General features: G+C 43.5%; 9 non-coding genes and 1 pseudogene across 9 annotated transcripts; all 10 read left to right on the forward strand.

Annotated features, from left to right (window-relative positions):
* Positions 1-975: 975 nt before the first annotated feature.
* Positions 976-1094, forward strand: LOC125734420 (5S ribosomal RNA). The gene has a single exon (XR_007393732.1). It is a non-coding gene; the product is annotated as a 5S ribosomal RNA (ribosomal RNA).
* A 1075-nt stretch (positions 1095-2169) lies between these two features.
* LOC125734421 (5S ribosomal RNA) lies at positions 2170-2288 on the forward strand. The gene has a single exon (XR_007393733.1). It is a non-coding gene; the product is annotated as a 5S ribosomal RNA (ribosomal RNA).
* A 1074-nt stretch (positions 2289-3362) lies between these two features.
* LOC125736727 (5S ribosomal RNA) lies at positions 3363-3481 on the forward strand. Its single transcript, XR_007395999.1, has one exon. It is a non-coding gene; the product is annotated as a 5S ribosomal RNA (ribosomal RNA).
* Positions 3482-4630: 1149 nt separating this feature from the next.
* On the forward strand, positions 4631-4749 carry LOC125733585 (5S ribosomal RNA). The gene has a single exon (XR_007392925.1). It is a non-coding gene; the product is annotated as a 5S ribosomal RNA (ribosomal RNA).
* Positions 4750-5826: 1077 nt separating this feature from the next.
* LOC125733586 (5S ribosomal RNA) lies at positions 5827-5945 on the forward strand. Its single transcript, XR_007392926.1, has one exon. It is a non-coding gene; the product is annotated as a 5S ribosomal RNA (ribosomal RNA).
* Positions 5946-7022: 1077 nt separating this feature from the next.
* Positions 7023-7141, forward strand: LOC125731409 (5S ribosomal RNA; annotated as a pseudogene).
* Positions 7142-8216: 1075 nt separating this feature from the next.
* Positions 8217-8335, forward strand: LOC125736468 (5S ribosomal RNA). The gene has a single exon (XR_007395746.1). It is a non-coding gene; the product is annotated as a 5S ribosomal RNA (ribosomal RNA).
* A 1077-nt stretch (positions 8336-9412) lies between these two features.
* On the forward strand, positions 9413-9531 carry LOC125732872 (5S ribosomal RNA). Its single transcript, XR_007392236.1, has one exon. It is a non-coding gene; the product is annotated as a 5S ribosomal RNA (ribosomal RNA).
* Positions 9532-10610: 1079 nt separating this feature from the next.
* On the forward strand, positions 10611-10729 carry LOC125730998 (5S ribosomal RNA). Its single transcript, XR_007391290.1, has one exon. It is a non-coding gene; the product is annotated as a 5S ribosomal RNA (ribosomal RNA).
* A 9829-nt stretch (positions 10730-20558) lies between these two features.
* Positions 20559-20677, forward strand: LOC125732360 (5S ribosomal RNA). Its single transcript, XR_007391741.1, has one exon. It is a non-coding gene; the product is annotated as a 5S ribosomal RNA (ribosomal RNA).
* The last annotated feature ends 837 nt before the right edge of the window (positions 20678-21514 follow it).

Here is a 21514-nt window from a genome sequence, read left to right on the forward strand (position 1 = left end):
CTCTCATTCAAAAAGGCAGCTTTTAGAAACCGTTTTACTCTAAATACTTCCTGGTAATTCTAGGTGCTGTAAGCTGTTCGTGCCTTTATTCCACCAGGGCGCGATCTTCTCACAAACTTGAAGACTGTCACTCCCCATTCACGTTTTACAACTTATTGTTAATGATAAAGAGACAGCTTTTTACACACAGTTTTAAACAAAGTACTGATATTATTCCTCTTCAACTGACCGCTTTGTTTTCTATGCAAAAACCACTTCGCCACAGAAGACTCGATATTATTGGCATAGCAAGTTCTGCTCTTCTCCTTTCAAAACTTGCTAAAAGCTGTATTTAAAAGAACAGATTGTCCGGGGTAATTCACACCCTTCAATGCCAGCTTAATGTTTAGGTTAGTGGGAATCACAGAGGAATTAGGGATGGAAACTTCTTTGCTGGTGGTAGAAGCGGTCTGGTGAATTTTTAGAGAGAAGAGGCCGTCGATGTTTGAATGTAGAAAATTGTTCTGGCTGCAGCCTACAGTATGGACTTGTTGGTGTGTGTAGCTCCCAGTGTTCTGACAGCGCAATGTTTTGGGGAAGCATCTGATTCAGCAGCTACCAGTGGGCTTGGTGCGGCGGAGATTTTGTGGCTGTTAGCGGAGTTGATAACAGAGGGTCGTTAATAGAAGCCTGCATGCAGTAGGCAAAGGAGTAATGTTTGCCGGCGGGGGACGTGCGGCGATTAACCTGTGCGGTAGTGAAAAGGAGTTAAAAAGAAGGAAGTGTGCGGATGCGGAAAGAATGGAATAATTGTGGTAGGCTGCCGGCTGAGTAGTTTGGTGAATGTTTGGTGTGGGTCCGGCGCTGCCGATTGGATGGTGGGGCTGCAGTGTGAGTCAGATAAAAAAAAAAAAAACCAGGAGTAGGATCCAATGGGACTAACTGGCATGTATAGACGCGTGTAATGCAAAAGGGCTGTTTTTGGTCACGTCTCTCGCTTACGGCCATACCACCCTAAACACGCCCGATCTCATCCGATCTCGGAAGCCAAGCAGGGTAGGGTCTGGTCAGTACTTGGATGGGAGACCTCCTGGGAATACCAGGTGCTGTAAGCTTTTCTCACTTTTACTTTATACAGGGGGCGCTCCACTTCACGATTAATTTAAATCTATCACTCCCCTTCCATTTTACTATTTTATATATATATATATTTTTCTCTCATTCAAAAAGGCAGCTTTTAGAAACCGTTTTACTCTAAATACTTCCTGGTAATTCTAGGTGCTGTAAGCTGTTCGTGCCTTTATTCCACCAGGGCGCGATCTTCTCACAAACTTGAAGACTGTCACTCCCCATTCACGTTTTACAACTTATTGTTAATGATAAAGAGACAGCTTTTTACACACAGTTTTAAACAAAGTACTGATATTATTCCTCTTCAACTGACCGCTTTGTTTTCTATGCAAAAACCACTTCGCCACAGAAGACTCGATATTATTGGCATAGCAAGTTCTGCTCTTCTCCTTTCAAAACTTGCTAAAAGCTGTATTTAAAAGAACAGATTGGCCGGGGTAATTCACACCCTTCAATGCCAGCTTAATGTTTAGGTTAGTGGGAATCACAGAGGAATTAGGGATGGAAACTTCTTTGCTGGTGGTAGAAGCGGTCTGGTGAATTTTTAGAGAGAAGAGGCCGTCGATGTTTGAATGTAGAAAATTGTTCTGGCTGCAGCCTACAGTATGGACTTGTTGGTGTGTGTAGCTCCCAGTGTTCTGACAGCGCAATGTTTTGGGGAAGCATCTGATTCAGCAGCTACCAGTGGGCTTGGTGCGGCGGAGATTTTGTGGCTGTTAGCGGAGTTGATAACAGAGGGTCGTTAATAGAAGCCTGCATGCAGTAGGCAAAGGAGTAATGTTTGCCGGCGGGGGACGTGCGGCGATTAACCTGTGCGGTAGTGAAAAGGAGTTAAAAAGAAGGAAGTGTGCGGATGCGGAAAGAATGGAATAATTGTGGTAGGCTGCCGGCTGAGTAGTTTGGTGAATGTTTGGTGTGGGTCCGGCGCTGCCGATTGGATGGTGGGGCTGCAGTGTGAGTCAGATAAAAAAAAAAAAAACCAGGAGTAGGATCCAATGGGACTAACTGGCATGTATAGACGCGTGTAATGCAAAAGGGCTGTTTTTGGTCACGTCTCTCGCTTACGGCCATACCACCCTAAACACGCCCGATCTCATCCGATCTCGGAAGCCAAGCAGGGTAGGGTCTGGTCAGTACTTGGATGGGAGACCTCCTGGGAATACCAGGTGCTGTAAGCTTTTCTCACTTTTACTTTATACAGGGGGCGCTCCACTTCACGATTAATTTAAATCTATCACTCCCCTTCCATTTTACTATTTTATATATATATATATTTTTCTCTCATTCAAAAAGGCAGCTTTTAGAAACCGTTTTACTCTAAATACTTCCTGGTAATTCTAGGTGCTGTAAGCTGTTCGTGCCTTTATTCCACCAGGGCGCGATCTTCTCACAAACTTGAAGACTGTCACTCCCCATTCACGTTTTACAACTTATTGTTAATGATAAAGAGACAGCTTTTTACACACAGTTTTAAACAAAGTACTGATATTATTCCTCTTCAACTGACCGCTTTGTTTTCTATGCAAAAACCACTTCGCCACAGAAGACTCGATATTATTGGCATAGCAAGTTCTGCTCTTCTCCTTTCAAAACTTGCTAAAAGCTGTATTTAAAAGAACAGATTGGCCGGGGTAATTCACACCCTTCAATGCCAGCTTAATGTTTAGGTTAGTGGGAATCACAGAGGAATTAGGGATGGAAACTTCTTTGCTGGTGGTAGAAGCGGTCTGGTGAATTTTTAGAGAGAAGAGGCCGTCGATGTTTGAATGTAGAAAATTGTTCTGGCTGCAGCCTACAGTATGGACTTGTTGGTGTGTGTAGCTCCCAGTGTTCTGACAGCGCAATGTTTTGGGGAAGCATCTGATTCAGCAGCTACCAGTGGGCTTGGTGCGGCGGAGATTTTGTGGCTGTTAGCGGAGTTGATAACAGAGGGTCGTTAATAGAAGCCTGCATGCAGTAGGCAAAGGAGTAATGTTTGCCGGCGGGGGACGTGCGGCGATTAACCTGTGCGGTAGTGAAAAGGAGTTAAAAAGAAGGAAGTGTGCGGATGCGGAAAGAATGGAATAATTGTGGTAGGCTGCCGGCTGAGTAGTTTGGTGAATGTTTGGTGTGGGTCCGGCGCTGCCGATTGAATGGTGGGGCTGCAGTGTGAGTCAGATAAAAAAAAAAAAACCAGGAGTAGGATCCAATGGGACTAACTGGCATGTATAGACGCGTGTAATGCAAAAGGGCTGTTTTTGGTCACGTCTCTCGCTTACGGCCATACCACCCTAAACACGCCCGCTCTCATCCGATCTCGGAAGCCAAGCAGGGTAGGGTCTGGTCAGTACTTGGATGGGAGACCTCCTGGGAATACCAGGTGCTGTAAGCTTTTCTCACTTTTACTTTATACAGGGGGCGCTCCACTTCACGATTAATTTAAATCTATCACTCCCCTTCCATTTTACTATTTTATATATATATATATATATATATATATATATATATATATATGTATATATATATATATATATATATATATATATATATATATATATATTTTTTTTTTTTTTTTTTTTCTCTCATTCATAAAGGTAGCTTTTACACACCGTTTTACTCTAAATACTTCCTGGTAATTCTAGGTGCTGTAAGCTGTTCGTGCCTTTATTCCACCAGGGCGCGATCTTCTCACAAACTTGAAAACTGTCACTCCCCATTCACGTTTTACAACTTATTGTTAATGATAAAGAGACAGCTTTTTACACACAGTTTTAAACAAAGTACTGATATTATTCCTCTTCAACTGACCGCTTTGTTTTCTATGCAAAAACCACTTCGCCACAGAAGACTCGATATTATTGGCATAGCAAGTTCTGCTCTTCTCCTTTCAAAACTTGCTAAAAGCTGTATTTAAAAGAACAGATTGGCCCTTCAATGCCAGCTTAATGTTTAGGTTAGTGGGAATCACAGAGGAATTAGGGATGGAAACTTCTTTGCTGGTGGTAGAAGCGGTCTGGTGAATTTTTAGAGAGAAGAGGCCGTCGATGTTTGAATGTAGAAAATTGTTCTGGCTGCAGCCTGCAGTATGGACTTGTTGGTGTGTGTAGCTCCCAGTGTTCTGACAGCGCGACGTTTTGGGGAAGCATGTGATTCAGCAGCTACCAGTGGGCTTCGTGCGGCGGAGATTTTGTGGCTGTTAGCGGAGTTGATAACAGAGGGTCGTTAAGAGAAGCCTGCATGCAGTAGGCAAAGGAGTAATGTTTGCCGGCGGGGGACGTGCGGCGATTAACCTGTGCGGTAGTGAAAAGGAGTTAAAAAGAAGGAAGTGTGCGGATGCGGAAAGAATGGAATAATTGTGGTAGGCTGCTGGCTGAGTAGTTTGGTGAATGTTTGGTGTGGGTCCGGCGCTGCCGATTGGATGGTGGGGCTGCAGTGTGAGTCAGATAAAAAAAAAAAAAAGAACATTAGTAGGATCCAATGGGACCAACTGGCATGTATAGAGGCGTGTAATGCAAAAGGGCTGTTTTTGGTTGCATCTCTCGCTTACGGCCATACCACCCTGAACACGCCCGATCTCGTCTGATCTTGGAAGCTAAGCAGGGTAGGGTCTGGTTAGTACTTGGATGGGAGACCACCTGGGAATTCCAGGTGCTGTAAGCTTTTCTCACTTTTACTTCATACAGGGGGCGCTCCACTTCACGATTAATTTAAATCTATCACTCCCCTTCCATTTTACTATTTTATATATATATATATTTTTCTCTCATTCATAAAGGCAGCTTTTACACACCGTTTTACTCTAAATACTTCCTGGTAATTCTAGGTGCTGTAAGCTGTTCGTGCCTTTATTCCACCAGGGCGCGATCTTCTCACAAACTTGAAGACTGTCACTCCCCATTCACGTTTTACAACTTATTGTTAATGATAAAGAGACAGCTTTTTACACACAGTTTTAAACAAAGTACTGATATTATTCCTCTTCAACTGACCGCTTTGTTTTCTATGCAAAAACCACTTTGCCACAGAAGACTCGATATTATTGGCATAGCAAGTTCTGCTCTTCTCCTTTCAAAACTTGCTAAAAGCTGTATTTAAAAGAACAGATTGGCCGGGGTAATTCACACCCTTCAATGCCAGCTTAATGTTTAGGTTAGTGGGAATCACAGAGGAATTAGGGATGGAAACTTCTTTGCTGGTGGTAGAAGCGGTCTGGTGAATTTTTAGAGAAAAGAGGCCGTCGATGTTTGAATGTAAAAAATTGTTCTGGCTGCAGCCTGCAGTATGGACTTGTTGGTGTGTGTAGCTCCCAGTGTTCTGACAGCGCGACGTTTTGGGGAAGCATGTGATTCAGCAGCTACCAGTGGGCTTCGTGCGGCGGAGATTTTGTGGCTGTTAGCGGAGTTGATAACAGAGGGTTGTTAAGAGAAGCCTGCATGCAGTAGGCAAAGGAGTAATGTTTGCCGGCGGGGGACGTGCGGCGATTAACCTGTGCGGTAGTGAAAAGGAGTTAAAAAGAAGGAAGTGTGCGGATGCGGAAAGAATGGAATAATTGTGGTAGGCTGCTGGCTGAGTAGTTTGGTGAATGTTTGGTGTGGGTCCGGCGCTGCCGATTGGATGGTGGGGCTGCAGTGTGAGTCAGATAAAAAAAAAAAAAAGAACATTAGTAGGATCCAATGGGACCAACTGGCATGTATAGAGGCGTGTAATGCAAAAGGGCTGTTTTTGGTTGCATCTCTCGCTTACGGCCATACCACCCTGAACACGCCCGATCTCGTCTGATCTTGGAAGCTAAGCAGGGTAGGGTCTGGTTAGTACTTGGATGGGAGACCACCTGGGAATTCCAGGTGCTGTAAGCTTTTCTCACTTTTACTTCATACAGGGGGCGCTCCACTTCACGATTAATTTAAATCTATCACTCCCCTTCCATTTTACTATTTTATATATATATATATTTTTCTCTCATTCATAAAGGCAGCTTTTACACACCGTTTTACTCTAAATACTTCCTGGTAATTCTAGGTGCTGTAAGCTGTTCGTGCCTTTATTCCACCAGGGCGCGATCTTCTCACAAACTTGAAGACTGTCACTCCCCATTCACGTTTTACAACTTATTGTTAATGATAAAGAGACAGCTTTTTACACACAGTTTTAAACAAAGTACTGATATTATTCCTCTTCAACTGACCGCTTTGTTTTCTATGCAAAAACCACTTTGCCACAGAAGACTCGATATTATTGGCATAGCAAGTTCTGCTCTTCTCCTTTCAAAACTTGCTAAAAGCTGTATTTAAAAGAACAGATTGGCCGGGGTAATTCACACCCTTCAATGCCAGCTTAATGTTTAGGTTAGTGGGAATCACAGAGGAATTAGGGATGGAAACTTCTTTGCTGGTGGTAGAAGCGGTCTGGTGAATTTTTAGAGAAAAGAGGCCGTCGATGTTTGAATGTAAAAAATTGTTCTGGCTGCAGCCTGCAGTATGGACTTGTTGGTGTGTGTAGCTCCCAGTGTTCTGACAGCGCGACGTTTTGGGGAAGCATGTGATTCAGCAGCTACCAGTGGGCTTCGTGCGGCGGAGATTTTGTGGCTGTTAGCGGAGTTGATAACAGAGGGTTGTTAAGAGAAGCCTGCATGCAGTAGGCAAAGGAGTAATGTTTGCCGGCGGGGGACGTGCGGCGATTAACCTGTGCGGTAGTGAAAAGGAGTTAAAAAGAAGGAAGTGTGCGGATGCGGAAAGAATGGAATAATTGTGGTAGGCTGCCGGCTGAGTAGTTTGGTGAATGTTTGGTGTGGGTCCGGCGCTGCCGATTGGATGGTGGTGCTGCAGTGTGAGTCAGATAAAAAAAAAAAAAAAACCAGGAGTAGGATCCAATGGGACTAACTGGCATGTATAGACGCGTGTAATGCAAAAGGGCTGTTTTTGGTAGCGTCTCTCACTTATGGCCATACCACCCTGAACACGCCAGATCTCATCCGATCTCGGAAGCCAAGCAGGGTAGGGTCTGGTTAGTACTTGGATGGGAGACCTCCTGGGAATACCAGTTGCTTAAAGCTTTTCTCACTTTTACTTTATACAGGGGGCGCTCCACTTCACGATTAATTTAAATCTATCACTCCCCTTCCATTTTACTATTTTATATATATATATATTTTTCTCTCATTCATAAAGGTAGCTTTTACACACCGTTTTACTCTAAATACTTCCTGGTAATTCAAGGTGCTCTAAGCTGTTCGTGCCTTTATTCCACCAGGGCGCGATCTTCTCACAAACTTGAAGACTGTCACTCCCCATTCACGTTTTACAACTTATTGTTAATGATAAAGAGACAGCTTTTTACACACAGTTTTAAACAAAGTACTGATATTATTCCTCTTCAACTGACCGCTTTGTTTTCTATGCAAAAACCACTTCGCCACAGAAGACTCGATATTATTGGCATAGCAAGTTCTGCTCTTCTCCTTTCAAAACTTGCTAAAAGCTGTATTTAAAAGAACAGATTGGCCGGGGTAATTCACACCCTTCAATGCCAGCTTAATGTTTAGGTTAGTGGGAATCACAGAGGAATTAGGGATGGAAACTTCTTTGCTGGTGGTAGAAGCGGTCTGGTGAATTTTTAGAGAGAAGAGGCCGTCGATGTTTGAATGTAGAAAATTGTTCTGGCTGCAGCCTGCAGTATGGACTTGTTGGTGTGTGTAGCTCCCAGTGTTCTGACAGCGCGACGTTTTGGGGAAGCATGTGATTCAGCAGCTACCAGTGGGCTTCGTGCGGCGGAGATTTTGTGGCTGTTAGCGGAGTTGATAACAGAGGGTCGTTAAGAGAAGCCTGCATGCAGTAGGCAAAGGAGTAATGTTTGCCGGCGGGGGACGTGCGGCGATTAACCTGTGCGGTAGTGAAAAGGAGTTAAAAAGAAGGAAGTGTGCGGATGCGGAAAGAATGGAATAATTGTGGTAGGCTGCCGGCTGAGTAGTTTGGTGAATGTTTGGTGTGGGTCCGGCGCTGCCGATTGGATGGTGGGGCTGCAGTGTGAGTCAGATAAAAAAAAAAAAAAACAGGAGTAGGATCCAATGGGACTAACTGGCATGTATAGACGCGTGTAATGCAAAAGGGGTGTTTTTGGTCACGTCTCTCGCTTGCGGCCATACCACCCTAAACACGCCCGATCTCATCCGATCTCGGAAGCCAAGCAGGGTAGGGTCTGGTCAGTACTTGGATGGGAGACTTCCTGGGAATACCAGGTGCTGTAAGCTTTTCTCACTTTTACTTTATACAGGGGGCGCTCCACTTCACGATTAATTTAAATCTATCACTCCCCTTCCATTTTACTATTTTATATATATATATATTTTTCTCTCATTCAAAAAGGCAGCTTTTAGAAACCGTTTTACTCTAAATACTTCCTGGTAATTCTAGGTGCTGTAAGCTGTTCGTGCCTTTATTCCACCAGGGCGCGATCTTCTCACAAACTTGAAGACTGTCACTCCCCATTCACGTTTTACAACTTATTGTTAATGATAAAGAGACAGCTTTTTACACACAGTTTTAAACAAAGTACTGATATTATTCCTCTTCAACTGACCGCTTTGTTTTCTATGCAAAAACCACTTCGCCACAGAAGACTCGATATTATTGGCATAGCAAGTTCTGGTCTTCTCCTTTCAAAACTTGCTAAAAGCTGTATTTAAAAGAACAGATTGGCCGGGGTAATTCACACCCTTCAATGCCAGCTTAATGTTTAGGTTAGTGGGAATCACAGAGGAATTAGGGATGGAAACTTCTTTGCTGGTGGTAGAAGCGGTCTGGTGAATTTTTAGAGAGAAGAGGCCGTCGATGTTTGAATGCAGAAAATTGTTCTGGCTGCAGCCTGCAGTATGGACTTGTTGGTGTGTGTAGCTCCCAGTGTTCTGACAGCGCGATGTTTTGGGGAAGCATCTGATTCAGCAGCTACCAGTGGGCTTGGTGCGGCGGAGATTTTGTGGCTGTTAGCGGAGTTGATAACAGAGGGTCGTTAATAGAAGCCTGCATGCAGTAGGCAAAGGAGTAATGTTTGCCGGCGGGGGACGTGCGGCGATTAACCTGTGCGGTAGTGAAAAGGAGTTAAAAAGAAGGAAGTGTGCGGATGCGGAAAGAATGGAATAATTGTGGTAGGCTGCCGGCTGAGTAGTTTGGTGAATGTTTGGTGTGGGTCCGGCGCTGCCGATTGGATGGTGGGGCTGCAGTGTGAGTCAGATAAAAAAAAAAAAAAGAACATTAGTAGTATCCAATGGGACTAACTGGCATGTATACACGCGTGTAATGCAAAAGGGCTGTTTTTGGTCACGTCTCTCGCTTACGGCCATACCACCCTGAACACGCCCGATCTCATCCGATCTCGGAAGCCAAGCAGGGTAGGGTCTGGTCAGTACTTGGATGGGAGACCTCCTGGGAATACCAGGTGCTGTAAGCTTTTCTCACTTTTACTTTATACAGGGGGCGCTCCACTTCACGATTAATTTAAATCTATCACTCCCCTTCCATTTTACTATTTTATATATATCTATATTTTTCTCTCATTCATAAAGGCAGCTTTTACACACCATTTTACTCTAAATACTTCCTGGTAATTCTAGGTGCTGTAAGCTGTTCGTGCCTTTATTCCACCAGGGCGCGATCTTCTCACAAACTTGAAGACTGTCACTCCCCATTCACGTTTTACAACTTATTGTTAATGATAAAGAGACAGCTTTTTACACACAGTTTTAAACAAAGTACTGATATTATTCCTCTTCAACTGACCGCTTTGTTTTCTATGCAAAAACCACTTCGCCACAGAAGACTCGATATTATTGGCATAGCAAGTTCTGCTCTTCTCCTTTCAAAACTTGCTAAAAGCTGTATTTAAAAGAACAGATTGGCCGGGGTAATTCACACCCTTCAATGCCAGCTTAATGTTTAGGTTAGTGGGAATCACAGAGGAATTAGGGATGGAAACTTCTTTGCTGGTGGTAGAAGCGGTCTGGTGAATTTTTAGAGAGAAGAGGCCGTCGATGTTTGAATGTAGAAAATTGTTCTGGCTGCAGCCTGCAGTATGGACTTGTTCGTGTGTGTAGCTCCCAGTGTTCTGACAGCGCGACGTTTTGGGGAAGCATGTGATTCAGCAGCTACCAGTGGGCTTCGTGCGGCGGAGATTTTGTGGCTGTTAGCGGAGTTGATAACAGAGGGTCGTTAAGAGAAGCCTGCATGCAGTAGGCAAAGGAGTAATGTTTGCCGGCGGGGGACGTGCGGCGATTAACCTGTGCGGTAGTGAAAAGGAGTTAAAAAGAAGGAAGTGTGCGGATGCGGAAAGAATGGAATAATTGTGGTAGGCTGCCGGCTGAGTAGTTTGGTGAATGTTTGGTGTGGGTCCGGCGTTGCCGATTGGATGGTGGGGCTGCAGTGTGAGTCACATAAAAAAAAAAAAAAAAAACCAGGAGTAGGATCCAATGGGACCAACTGGCATGTATAGAGGCGTGTAATGCAAAAGGGCTGTTTTTGGTAGCGTCTCTCGCTTATGGCCATACCACCCTGAACACGCCCGATCTCATCTGATCTTGGAAACTAAGCAGTGTAGGGACTGGTTAGTACTTGGATGGGAGACCACCTGGGAATACCAGGTGCTGTAAGCTTTTCTCACTTTTACTTTATACAGGGGGCGCTCCACTTCACGATTAATTTAAATCTAGCACTCCCCTTCCATTTTACTATTTTATATATATATATTTTTTCTCTCTTTCATAAAGGCAGCTTTTAGAAACCGTTTTACTCTAAATACTTCCTGGTAATTCTAGGTGCTGTAAGCTGTTCGTGCCTTTATTCCACCAGGGCGCGATCTTCTCACAAACTTGAAGACTGTCACTCCCCATTCACGTTTTACAACTTATTGTTAATGATAAAGAGACAGCTTTTTACACACAGTTTTAAACAAAGTACTGATATTATTCCTCTTCAACTGACCGCTTTGTTTTCTATGCAAAAACCACTTCGCCACAGAAGACTCGATATTATTGGCATAGCAAGTTCTGCTCTTCTCCTTTCAAAACTTGCTAAAAGCTGTATTTAAAAGAACAGATTGGCCGGGGTAATTCACACCCTTCAATGCCAGCTTAATGTTTAGGTTAGTGGGAATCACAGAGGAATTAGGGATGGAAACTTCTTTGCTGGTGGTAGAAGCGGTCTGGTGAATTTTTAGAGAGAAGAGGCCGTCGATGTTTGAATGTAGAAAATTGTTCTGGCTGCAGCCTGCAGTATGGACTTGTTGGTGTGTGTAGCTCCCAGTGTTCTGACAGCGTGACGTTTTGGGGAAGCATGTGATTCAGCAGCTACCAGTGGGCTTCGTGCGGCGGAGATTTTGTGGCTGTTAGCGGAGTTGATAACAGAGGGTCGTTAAGAGAAGCCTGCATGCAGTAGGCAAAGGAGTAATGTTTGCCGGCGGGGGACGTGCGGCGATTAACCTGTGCGGTAGTGAAAAGGAGTTAAAAAGAAGGAAGTGTGCGGATGCGGAAAGAATGGAATAATTGTGGTAGGCTGCTGGCTGAGTGTTAGGTTGAAGAAACTGTTAGTAATCATTTGTTATCATTTCTGTATAATCAGCAATGAGTGTAAATATGTATATACATTATTTTGTTTTTCTTTACCTTCATACTTTAGATTATATTAGTTTACACGTATCCTGAGCACGTGTTTAAATAGTTGTCCACCTGAGTAAAACCAGAACTTCTTCTTCTCTCACAGTCTTTTCTTTGTTCTCACTCCAAGACCCCTGCCCCCCATTGACTATAAATAAAGATGCCAAGGGGAACCACCCTTTGTAACACATTCCTTTGTAGCCTAGCATGCAGAGAGTGTGGTTACCCTTGTGCAAGTAAAACTCTAAGTGTGTTGTCTCGTAATTAATGGTGTGTACAGAGTTGGAGTGGAAAGCCTGTCGCTTTCTCCAACATATACTGTATTGTAGTTTGGTCCTGTGTGCAGGGTTGGAGTGGAAAGCCTGACGCTTTCTCCAACATATTATTTGGTCCTTCGAGCCGGATCCGAGGACACCTGACGACATCGCCAGCGCACCGAGAGGAGCGACACCGAAGTCTGTCGACAGCCACTCGGAGACGGGTGCAAGAAAGACCTGTGACGTGAATTCGTCATCAGGCCGGTGGTTAGAACTGCGCTCGACGTCTGGTGATGTCTGACGGACCTCGGTGGCGGAACACAGGCACACAGGACAGGTGAGACAACAAAGGTTATTCAGCTAAATAACCGGGTCAATTGACGTGGGTTAGGCTTAGCCGTAATTAAGCAGAAAAGGGGTTAGGCTTAGCCGTAATTAAGCAGAAAAGGGGTTAGGCTTAGCCGTAATTAAGCGAAATATGAACATGCATGTATTGTGTGAATGACTGGACTAAGACTATTATAGAGGCTTAGAGTTGCTTTGGTCAGTCCATTTCTTATTTTGCCTGGTGGGAAAGAAGTACTGGTGATTGAAGGATCAAGAACGGGTTTCATCCCTGAAAACCGATACCGCTGCACGAACAGCGTGCAGTAGAAGGCCGTATTGGTGTCCTCCCATATATCTCGTACCAGTGAAATTCCACCCAGGACCTGTGTAGTGCGGAGACGGGAAAGAAAAAAAATGGGAAAGAATCAGAGTAAGAGGATTGAACTAGAGGGAGATGAGAAGTTTATGGAAGGATATAAACCAGGTTCAGGACAAATAAGTAATCAGAGGTGGAGAAAAAAACATGGGTTTGAAGGGAAACTCCACACTCCAGATATCTTAAAATTACAAGGAAATTTAAGACTAGAAATGTTACAAACCTTGAAGAAAGGAAAATTGGAGAAAAGGAAAAAAGAATATAAGTATTCAGATAATTGGTTGGAACAAAGTAAGTTAAGAGATGTACGTAGAAAGCAGAAAAAGGATGATAGAAAGGATAAATTAACTGCAGCCGCTCTAGTCACTTTAGATGATGAGACGGTGGCCAAAATAAAACATAGAGAAAATAGACCACCAGCACCGCCACTATTGCCTGCCCCCATGCAACCCGTAGATAGAAGGGAAATAAAACAACCATCAGCTATGGGCACAATACCAAAGAAGCCATCAGCTCTTCGTTCTTCCCCCATTATAACTAGGAGTAGAGATCCTACGTTATACCCTGTGCGCGATCTAGCTACTGCTAAGGTTCGATGGCATCCGCGAAATGAAGGCATTGATATTGATAGTGAAGAGGAAGAAATAGAATTACAATGCCCCCTAGTGGAGGTGGCAAACCCTAATAGAGAGCCAGATGGAGGACCTGAAACAATGTTAGTCTATAGACCATGGACAGCTGAAGATAGAACGGCAGCATTAAAGGGAATACCTCCTGTTGATGAAGGGGTACCAGAATTTTGGACAGCAATATTGGAACTACAGAGCAGTTTCCACCTGAATGGTAGAGAAATGTTCCAATGTTTAAGACAGCTGTTCAATCATAAATGGGGAAGAGTAGCAGGAGACTTTACTGGTCATGGACCAGACAATCAACCACTTGCACATAATTCACAAGCTCTGCAACAGAGTATGCAGCAATTACATGGAAGGATAGAGACAGTGTTTATGAGACGAGCAGATTATGGCAGAATTGCACAATGCAAGCAAAAAGATGGAGAAGAGCCAGAGGATTTTATGGATAGGATGAGAGTGGTGTTTAGAGGGAATTCAGGAATTCCTCATAATGAGGAAAATGGAGGAGTTTATCAGCAACAGTTAAAACGTGCGTTCATCACAGGGCTAAAACCTGAACTGAAGAGATACATAGATAAACATTGGGTACATCAGAATACTGGTTCAGTGCAGCAAGCCCTAGAATATGCCCAACACGCCCATACAGCACAAAAACAGAAATCAGACGCAGTGTTTGCTGCTAATGATACTGTTGCAATAATACATATGAATCCTCCGGGGAGGGGAGGGTTCAGAGGAAGGTCACGAGGTCGAGGAAGGGGGAGAGGTGCTTTTAGGAGCAATCAGCGAAATTTATTACAGCAAGATAACACTTGCTGGACATGCGGAAAACTTGGGCACTTAGCTAGGCAATGTAGAACCAAGTTTATAAACAACCCAAATTCCACAGAGAATCAATGACAATTAGCCTGTGAACTATCAAAAGAGCCAGATAAGCTGCAAAAACAGGATGAGACAGAAGAGATAGATTTGCAAGCAGTTTGCCAACTGCTAGCACTAAAACAACTTGAAGAACTACCAAAACGAAGGCTTATTATAAATGGGAAAATATATGAGTGCCTATGTGATACCGGAGCCTGTAGAACAGTGTTAACCACTAGCCCTCCAAGGGTCACCTTTTCCTCGTCCTCCATAAATATCCGAACTGCAGGAGGCCAAGCCAAAAGTCATCAATTGACAAATCCAGTTAGCATAAAAGATGAGGAAACAGAGTTAGAATGTCACGCCCAAGTGCTAATAAGCCCTTCATGTCCAGTCAATCTGTTAGGAAGGGATCTTATGATACAAATGGGTATTAGTGTGATTGCAACACCCACTGGCATGAAGGCTATAGTAGAAAAGCAAACTTTCGTGATACATGGCATGTCAGCTCCACAGTATTATTGGTCCCTAGATCTGGGGGGGACAGCACAGACACGTGAAATATTGAGAAAAACTAGAGAAAAGCAGTCCCCTAAACAAACCCAGTTCATGCCTGACGATGCCTTACACGTCACTATGTGGTACAAAGGCACCCCAGGACCAGATTATGCCTATGACAAAACGTTTCATGCCCTTCAAGACACTTGTATCACCTTACAACATATATATGTTAACTCCACTACTGGCTTTTCTGCTGCTTCAGTCATCTTATCTAATAAACAACAGGCTGTGTTCAGAGGGGGAACACCACACGTATCTCTATCAAAACCACCTCAGATGCAGTGGAAGGATGTAGAGATGTTCTTACGAGATTCCATGCACAGTTACAATGACTACCAACCCGTACCTGGCTCCTTTTGGAGCTATGACAAAAAACACAATGTGTGGCGGTTTCCTTTGGGATGGAGAGTTCAAACCACTCTCACCACACACTTGCAGGACCCAACCTGACAAATTTTTCCAACCCTGGAGGAGGGATCATGTCCAGATCTAGATCGCCTCCCGGAAGGGTTGTGGTCGTCCTCCCCCACTGATGTAGGACTGGTAAAGGGGTTTCCACCTTACAAAGTAATTGTGAAATCAGAACACCGTCCGGTAGTTAGACAATACCCGTTAAAACCTGAAGCAGAGAAAGGTATAGCCCCTGTAGTGCAGGATATGTTGGCATCAGGAATATTGCGAGAGGCTCCTGAGGCCACTTGCAATACTCCTATCTTCCCCGTCCAGAAGGGACATACAGGGAAATGGCGCATGGTGCAGGATTTAAGACCAGTAAATGAAATAGTACAACATGCTGCACCAGATGTGCCTAATCCACACCTTTTGTTAAATTCCTTGTCCCCTGACAAGAAGTATTTTTCAGTAGTGGATCTGAGTAATGCCTTTTTCTCAGTACCACTACATCCTGATTCACAACACTTATTTGGTTTCACTTATAAAGGACATAAATACACATACACTAGACTCCCTCAAGGGTTTTCAGAAAGTCCACATGTATATATACAATGGCACTACGGTATTCAATGAGTTCCTGTAAAATACCGTCCCATAGTCAAGTGCTATTGTATGTAGATGATATATTAATTGCTTCAGATACAAAACAGCATTGCAAAGAAGCCACACTGTTAGTGTTACAGCATTTGTATGATACAGGACATAAGGCATCAAAACAAAAATTACAGTATTGCAGAGAGGAAGTTATATATCTTGGACATAAACTCTCCCAAAAAGGTCGATCGTTATTAGAAACTAGAAAACAGGCAATACAAGAGGCACCAAAGCCAAAGACTAAACAGCAAATGATGTCCTTCTTAGGACTTTGCAATTATTGCAGGGAATGGTTACCTGATTATGCTGCACTCGTTCAACCTTTACAAACCCTGATTTATGGGAAGGACATGGCACTGAAAGATAAAATTCAGTGGACAAAAGAAGGAGAATTGGCATTCACAAATCTAAAAATGATGTTACAAACTAATGTGACACTTGCTCTGCCAGATTATCAACAACCATTTACCCTATGTGTTGATGCAAATCAAGGGTATATGAAGGCAGTATTAACACAGCCATTCGGCGCAAAAGAGAGGCCATTAGCGTTCTATTCTAAACGATTAGATGCAGTGGCAGCTGGTTTTCCGCAGTGTTTGCAGGCATGTGCAGCTGCTGCAGAAGCAGTGAAATTATCAGCAGAATTAGTGTTGTGTCACCCACTCACTTTGAAGGTGCCACATTCAGTTTCTTTAGTTTTACTGCAGACGCCACTGCCATTCCTCACACATGTTAGACATCTGACCCTAGTCTCACTCCTGCTTTCACAGTCAAACATCACAATACAGCGATGTGGTCCTCTCAACCCTAGCACCCTTCTTCCGACAGCGGAAGATGGAGAGCCACATTCGTGCAAAGCAGTTGTGGAAGAACAAACCAAACCAAGAGCAGATATTTTACAGACCCCAATACCAGATTCAACGGTTGTTTTTGTAGATGGATCAGCATCAAAAAATGACATGGGGAAGAACAAGGTCGGATATGCTGTAGTTACATCTACTGAAGTGTTGGAGGCCAATGCACTTCCCCCTGCTTGTTCAGCACAAGTGGCTGAACTCTATGCTGTAATTAGGGCATGCGAGCTCTTCAAAAACAAGCCACTTACAATATACACTGATAGTCAATATGTGTTTGGAGCTGTTCATCACCATGCAAGAGTGTGGAAAAATAGAGGATTCAAGACATCGCAAGGAACATCTTTAACTCATACGAACCTATTACTCAGGTTGTTAGATGTTGTGCAATTACCATATTGCCTTGCGATATGCAAATGTAAGGCACACCAAACTGATGCTTCCGCAATAGCTAAAGGAAACAGTTTTGCGGACATGACGGCAAAAAGTGCTGCACAAAAACAACCTGCCTTAAATGTTACAGATGTCTTGTTGATAGATAGTGATGTACTATGTGATGCACAGACTCATGCACCTAAAACAGAAATACAGAGCTGGATTAAGAGAGGAGCAATACAACAAGGGAAAACTTATTATATGAATGACAAGCCCATCCTACCAAAAAATTTATACAAGACAGCTGCCTTAGTGAGCCATGGACACACCCATGTCTCAACAGGAGGGATGGTACATATTATCCAACAATACTTTTATACTATAAATTTTTCTGATTATGCAAAACAATTTTGTCGAGCGTGCTTAATTTGCTGTAAACACAATGCACAAGGCAACATAAGGCCAAAACGTGGCCAGTTTCCCGCAGCTGAATATCCATTTCAAATTGTACATATGGATTTCATTGAATTATCTTGGTCACAAGGGAAGAAGTACTGTCTAGTCATTATAGACACCTTTTCTAAGTGGGTAGAAATATACCCTGTAAAACACTGTGATGCAATGACCGTTGCAAAATGTTTGGTAGGCCATTATTTCCCTACCTATGGCATACCTCATATTATAAGATCGGACAATGGGACTCATTTTGTGAATCAAACCATGTCCCTTTGCTCACAAGCACTCGGGTTTACGATCAAAAATCATTGCGCTTATCACCCCCAGAGCGCAGGCTTAGTGGAAAGGACCAACGGCACCATTAAAACAAGACTCAGAAAGACAGTGGAAGAGACAAAAAGACCGTGGCCAGAATGTTTGTCTCTAGTAAAATTATGGATGAGAATAACTCCCACTCCTGCAGGATTGACACCATTTGAAATAGTGTATGGTAGACCGTTTCCCTTAGCAACCGAAATGAGTGATATAGGAAAAGCAGACAGAGAAAATACGTTAGCCGATTGGATGCGTAAGCTATTATCATCACAACAAAAACATAACCCCAGTAGTCTGCCAGTAAATTCTGTTTCTGTTCAACAGGATAATCTGCAGCCAGGAGATTGGATCCTGGTCAAGGTCCTGTTGCGAAAGGATTGGAGCACACCCCGGTGGGACGGACCCTATCAAGTCCTGCTCACAACACCAACAGCGGTGAAAATAGCAGAGCGACCTTCCTGGATACATAAGAGTCACTGTAAGCCCATCAAGCCCGTATCAGAGACCTCTGTACCTTCGGAGTAGCAGTGGAAGTCCGCTACAAAGGCGCAGCAATCAATAGGATACTGACGTCTCAACCCGGTGAAGAAAACAGCTGATCTGCACTCCATTTAGAATGGCTCTGATTGGGTGGGGATGTGGTAAGGTAACTCTCGGTGTAATTCTCTTTATGGGAATTGTTGGTCTGCTTCTGCACTCACCAGAGCAGGTGTTTCGCCCACCTAGATGGACACATGATGGTTCTCACCTGAGACCTATCTCCACAAATGAGACCCATCCTTTCCTACAAAATTACTGGTACTGTTATGTTTATGATTCAGCAAAGAAAGACAATTTAACTAATTGTTATGTCTGTACCCACATGCCATCTCATGCCGATGGATTAACTATATATGGGAAACCTATGAATAAGTCACAAGCAAAGTGTGCTGCCTCTTTTGCAGGTGTAGGCTATCAGCATGATAATATAAAAATAAATGACACAGATCCATATACTGCTGGTTTGGATAATGGCGTATGTGCACAGCAGTTTTGGATCGATTTTGCTATAAAAGTGTCAAATATATCCTTACCTTTATCTGTCCACCTGAACATGGACCCTAAAACATTTAATCACTCAATGTGTTATGACCAAATGAACGGCACCCACCATATGGGGAACACCACCAACTGTGCCCAAATACTAGTACACGGAGAAGGTGCCCCGGTAAACATAAGTGGATTTAGTAATGGCACCTACTGGGTGCAAGGAGTAGCTTGGTTATGTGGACCCCGCGCATATTTCGTTTTGCCCTATAACTGGTATGGTGTGTGCGCTCCAATCTTTGTGTCAGACCATACTTTCCTGGTGTCACTGTCGTCTACACCAGCGAACCGCAGGCGCCGGTCCATCATAACTACAGCTTCTCTCCGTCCTCATGACAGTGTCTGGGGTTCAGATGTTCCCCAGGAGTTCAAACATTGGTCTACAGACCAGAAAGTATTAATGTCTCTTTTTCCCTGGGTAGGAACAGCAAAGAATACGTTACGATTAGAAACTATTGATTATCGTTTGGGGCTGTTCATAAATAACTCCATCATAATAAATGAGCAACAGAATGGAGAGATAGATGCTATTAAACAGATGGTCATTCAGAATAGAATGGTTTTAGACATACTTACTGCTGCACAAGGTGGTGTGTGCGTGCTCTTAAATAATACCTGCTGTACATATATTCCCGATAATGTGCACTCACCCAACATGACTACAGCCTTGGACCGTCTGCGAGAACTTCAAAAGATCATGACCTTAGACCCTCATGCTGGCCCCTCATGGTTGAATTGGTTTCTTACTGGGTCCTGGTGGCAGTTACTGCTAAAGTTCTCACTCCCCATTCTTGTTACATTATTATTTGTATGTTGTTGTTTCATTTGTATTATACCCTGCCTCCGTTCCATGATACAACATACTTTTAGTTCTGTTTTTCTGCTATACACTGCAGAAGAACGAATGGATTTACTAACCTTGTCTAGCCCTCTTAATAATGATGATGATGTGATCTGAATGACGGTTGTGCTGAAAGTGTTTTTGCAATTTGTACAATACTGATGCTTCTGATCATACTGTCATGATAAACAGGAGGGACTGTTAGGTTGAAGAAACTGTTATTAATCATTTGTTATCATTTCTGTATAATCAGCAATGAGTGTAAATATGTATATACATTATTTTGTTTTTCTTTACCTTCATACTTTAGATTATATTAGTTTACACGTATCCTGAGCACGTGTTTAAATAGTTGTCCACCTGAGTAAAACCAGAACTTCTTCTTCTCTCACAGTCTTTTCTTTGTTCTCACTCCAAGACCCCTGCCTCCCATTGACTATAAATAAAGGTGCCAAGGGGAACCACCCTTTGTAACACATTCCTTTGTAGCCTAGCATGCAGAGAGTGTGGTTACCCTTGTGCAAGTAAAACTCTAAGTGTGTTGTCTCGTGATTAATGGTGTGTACAGAGTTGGAGTGGAAAGCCTGTCGCTTTCTCCAACATATACTGTATTGTAGTTTGGTCCTGTGTGCAGGGTTGGAGTGGAAAGCCTGACGCTTTCTCCAACACTGAGTAGTTTGGTGAATGTTTGGTGTGGGTCCGGCGCTGCCGATTGGATGGTGGGGCTGCAGTGTGAGTCAGATAAAAAAAAAAAAAAAAACATTAGTAGGATGCAATGGGACCAACTGGCATGTATAGAGGCGTGTAATGCAAAAGGGCTGTTTTTGGTAGCGTCTCTCGCTTGCGGCCATACCACCCTGAACACGCCCGATCTCATCTGATCTCGGAAGCTAAGCAGGGTAGGGTCTGATTAGTACTTGGATGGGAGACCACCTGGGAATACCAGGTGCTGTAAGCTTTTCTCACTTTTACTTTATACAGGGGGCGCTCCACTTCACGATTAATTTAAATCTAGCACTCCCCTTCCATTTTACTATTTTATATATATATATATTTTTTCTCTCTTTCATAAAGGCAGCTTTTAGAAACCGTTTTACTCTAAATACTTCCTGGTAATTCTAGGTGCTGTAAGCTGTTCGTGCCTTTATTCCACCAGGGCGCGATCTTCTCACAAACTTGAAGACTGTCACTCCCCATTCACGTTTTACAACTTATTGTTAATGATAAAGAGACAGCTTTTTACACACAGTTTTAAACAAAGTACTGATATTATTCCTCTTCAACTGACCGCTTTATTTTCTATGCAAAAACCACTTCGCCACAGAAGACTCGATATTATTGGCATAGCAAGTTCTGCTCTTCTCCTTTCAAAACTTGCTAAAAGCTGTATTTAAAAGAACAGATTGGCCGGTAATTCACACCCTTCAATGCCAGCTTAATGTTTAGGTTAGTGGGAATCACAGAGGAATTAGGGATGGAAACTTCTTTGCTGGTGGTAGAAGCGGTCTGGTGAATTTTTAGAGAGAAGAGGCCGTCGATGTTTGAATGTAGAAAATTGTTCTGGCTGCAGCCTGCAGTATGGACTTGTTGGTGTGTGTAGCTCCCAGTGTTCTGACAGCGCGACGTTTTGGGGAAGCATGTGATTCAACAGCTCCCAGTGGGCTTCGTGCGGCGGAGATTTTGTGGCTGTTAGCGGAGTTGATAACAGAGGGTCGTTAAGAGAAGCCTGCATGCAGTAGGCAAAGGAGTAATGTTTGCCGGCGGGGCACGTGCGGCGATTAACCTGTGCGGTAGT

This window comes from Brienomyrus brachyistius, chromosome 2, assembly GCF_023856365.1.
Source record: "Brienomyrus brachyistius isolate T26 chromosome 2, BBRACH_0.4, whole genome shotgun sequence".
Lineage (NCBI taxonomy): Eukaryota > Metazoa > Chordata > Actinopteri > Osteoglossiformes > Mormyridae > Brienomyrus > Brienomyrus brachyistius.